Below are 3,913 nucleotides of genomic sequence, written 5' to 3' on the forward strand. Positions count from 1 at the left end.
TGAATATATACAATTTTTACATGTCAATTATACCTCAATAGAGTTAGGGAGAAAGCACCAAGTGGAGCTGGAGTGGGAACAGCCCCCATCTGGAGGCAGCCAGACCCCCACATGGGGAGGATCAGCCAGGACTCCACTGCTGCAGGCAGGGGCTGGGCTGTAAGCACCATGAGGGGGCGCAGGTCTTGGACCCCCTGAGGTGGCAGTTGGAACGAAGACCTCCCTGTGGAGATGAAAGCCCACAGGCCCCTCCTCTACAGCTGCGCAGCCCGAAGGCTACGAAACGCCGCCACTGTCTGCCCCATCTGGTCACATTCTGGAAAAGGTGACCCTCTAGGGACAAGAAGAGGAGGCGAGGAAGCCTTAAATAGTGCGGACGTGGCTGTCCCCGTGGGAAAGACGAACAGGGTCCCTACTTCATGGTGGCAACACAAACACATCTTCCTCACCCCTCTTAGACGGAATATGGGCCAAAATGTGAAAAGCGATGCCTCGCCCATGGAGATGATGGCGGAGAGCAGCGTGGCGCGGGCTGGAGCAAGGCTTTCCAGAGCAAAGCCCCGCGCGGAGGGGAGGGGGCAGCGGCAGGGCAGGCAAGACGCTCCTAAGAGCAACAGAAAAGGCAGGTCAGCAGGAAAAAGGGGCAAGGATATCACGCGCGCACACACACACACACACACACACACTCTGCACCGACGTGGGGCTCTAAACGGCCAGTAAATTAATGTATGCAAGAGCGCTGAACCTCACCTGTCACCAGGGAAATGCAAACCGAAGCTTTCCAACGGACGGTGCAGTTTAAAATCTGAACGTGGAGGCCAAGTCCACATGCCACGCAAGGAGTCACAAAGGAAAAGCAGAATCACAACACAGGACAAACGTGGCGGGTTGGGCTGCATCTCATTCTGCTTCCTTAAAATCCAGACATCGGAGCAGGACAACATGTGTGTGCACGTCTGCTGAATGCTGGCGGCTCAGGGCTTCTTTTGATTATTCTGTTATTTTCTGTTTTGTTTTGAAGGCGCGATGCTGTACCAGGTCAGAGCCAGGTTCTGAACGGCCTTGAGGCTTATACGGCAGTGGGCAGTTACTAGGAGAATCGCAAACAGTTCAGCACAGAGCCACAGCCTGTGCTGCAAGTTTCTGTTTTCCAGTTAATCAAAGGATGACACGGGCTGAGGCAGGTGGGGGCTGGTGGGAAGGAGGGAGGGAGGCAGGTGCCTGCACCCAGGCTCCCAAGAAGAGCAGGCTAGGCTGGATCCTGGCCCTGTGATGTTGAAGGAAGGAACCCCTGACCCACTGCTATGTCGTCTGCCTCCTCCCTGGAACCACAGGACACACCTTGGCTACTGCCTCCTGCCCACTGCCCAGCTTTCCAGGGAACACAGGAGCTCCCTGGGTTCCGGGCAGAACCCTGATGCTGGAAACCTCCAGCTCAGCCTTCCAGGTCAGACCAGAGCCACCCTCTCTGCCTCCTGCTGCCTCCTCCCTGCCCTGTGCCCCTCTCAGACCCCGGCACCTCCTTCCATTCCGAGTTTCTTGCCCTCCCTGCCCAAGGCTCCTCTGGCACCTAGACTTTCTGGGCAGCTGCCCACTATCTTGAGAGGCAAAATACAGGGAGGTCTGGGGGGCAGGGGGTGGTGCAGGCTGAGCACCAGGCCCACCCTCAGCAAACTGACCTCTCAGCCCTCCACTCTGCAATGAGGCCTGTGGAGCCTGGAGGCAGCCCAGGGTTCAGGCCAGGGAGCGGGCATGCAGGGGAAGCAGGAGAGGGAGGAAAGTGGGGCTGGGGCAAGGAGCCTCCTTGGACCTGCTGGGACTGCCTTCTACAGCGCCTCAACAGCAGCACAGCTGGGCTGGGGCTGGTGCTCAGCAGATGACAGCAGACTCGGGGCCACCCTTCCTGGGCCTTTGGGCCAATGCACGTGAAGCTGTGTCCCTCACTGCCCCAGAGAGTGGGGGCTGAGCCCCAGGGCAGGAGCCCCTCCTTGCTCCCATCCCACTGTAGGGGTCCCAGGGGCTGCAGCCCCACCACACGCCCCAGCCTCAGTGTCTCCCTGCCTCCCCTGCTCCTTGTCTCCATCCCACGGGCAACCCCTCCTCCCACCCCGGACCACCCCACTGTCCCCCTGCTGAGGTCCCTTAACCTGCCAGGGTTCCATGGCCCCTGCCTGCCCGGCTCGCCATCCCTGGCTCAGGAGGCAGCAGTGGCGTGGAAGTCAGGAAGGGGAATGGCCTGGGCCAGGTGGAGCGGTGGCACCCGGGACTCCCTGGAGAACCATGGGACACTCCCATGTCCCCCCCTTTCTCTGGTTCCAAGGCAGATGACTAGAAAGAAGTCATCAGAAATAGCAGCTTGTGGAGCATCTGAGAGGAGCTCCAGGCCTCAGCCCATCTTCAAGACACCGTGGCTGTAGCTTGGCCGGGCATCTTGTGCCAGCAGGTCCACCGGGCTGCCCAGCCCAGGTGCCTGGGTCCTCAGCCTTCCAGGACCGAGTATGCATGGGCATCCGCCATTCAGATGGACCCTGAGCTGCTGCTCCCAGACCCTGTGCCCAGGATCCCCACTCACCATCCAGTGCCCAGGGTTCTGGGAGGCACCGAGGCTGCCCTCCTGGAAGGCATGGCAGGGGAGGTACTAGCCCTAAAACAAAAGGGCAGGCACCCATCCACAGCCAGGATGGGACCAAAGATGGCTGTGGGCATGGGACTGGCTGGGCAAGGACAGGCATTCCCATCTCCCTCCCTCACCTGTACACCACCCAGGACAGCATGGAGGGGGAACAGGGACACAGGGGGCTCCCTGCTGTCCCGCCTCCTCGTGGGGGCAAAGAAGGCTCCAGCCAGACCTCCACTTACAGCCAGAAGCCTGGGACACGTCTCAGAGAGGCTGCTCAGGGCAGGAAAGAGCTGAGGGCTCTGAGAAGCAGCGGGGGGGTGGGGGTGGCTTCTACAGCCCCCTGAGTAGCTGGGACTACAGGTGTGCACACCTGGCTAAGATTTTTTTTGAGAGACAGGGTCTCACTATGTTGCCCAGGCTGGTCTGGAACTCCTGGGCTCAAGCAATCCTCCTGCCTCGGCCTCCCAAGTCACTGGGATCACAGGCACGTGCCACCTCCCCCAGTTGTTTTTGTCACTCTTGTCCTTGCTGTCTTCTTTCTTAAACAAGCATATGTTGCATAATAATCCCGAGGATTCCCTCCCCTCCCTCTGGCCCTGGGCAGGCCCTCAGCCCCGCCCGGCCCCACATGCTCCTAGGTGAGCCCTGCAATTCCCACATACGGCCCATCATCTCAGAACTCCACGTTCACAAAAAGCCAAGGGGCCAGGCCACACTGTGGCCCCCGAGGGGATGGGGGGGCCGCACTGAGCAGCCCGGTTCTCAGGGCACATCCTCTAGGGCTCAAGAGCAAGACAGTTACGTGTCCACAAGGCACAGGAGAGGTCGCTATGTTTTAGCGAGTTTCTGTCCATCAGGTGTGGGTGCATGCACGGGTTACAATGTAAAGAATATGTTCCCCAAGGCCGGGCGCGGTGCCTCACACCGTAATCTTAGCACTTTGGGAGGCCAAGGCAGGTGGATCACTTGAGTTCAGGAGTTTGAGACCAGCCTGCCCAACATGGTGAAACCCCATCTCTACTAAAAATACAAAATTAGCCAGGCGTGGTGGTGGGCACCTGTAATCTCAGCTACTTGGGAGGCCGAGGCAGGAGAATTGCCTGAACCCTGGAGGCAGAGACTGCAGTGAGCCAAGATCTCACCACTGCACTCCAGCCTGGGCAACAAGAGTGAAACTCTGTCTCAAAAAATAATAAAAATAAAGAATACGTTCCCCGAAGTGCTCAGAATGCTTATCCTTGAATTGTAAGATTAAGATGATTTTCTCCCTTTTTTAAAATTATTTTTTAGCAT

Source organism: Callithrix jacchus, chromosome 6, assembly GCF_049354715.1.
Source record: "Callithrix jacchus isolate 240 chromosome 6, calJac240_pri, whole genome shotgun sequence".
Taxonomy (NCBI): domain Eukaryota; kingdom Metazoa; phylum Chordata; class Mammalia; order Primates; family Cebidae; genus Callithrix; species Callithrix jacchus.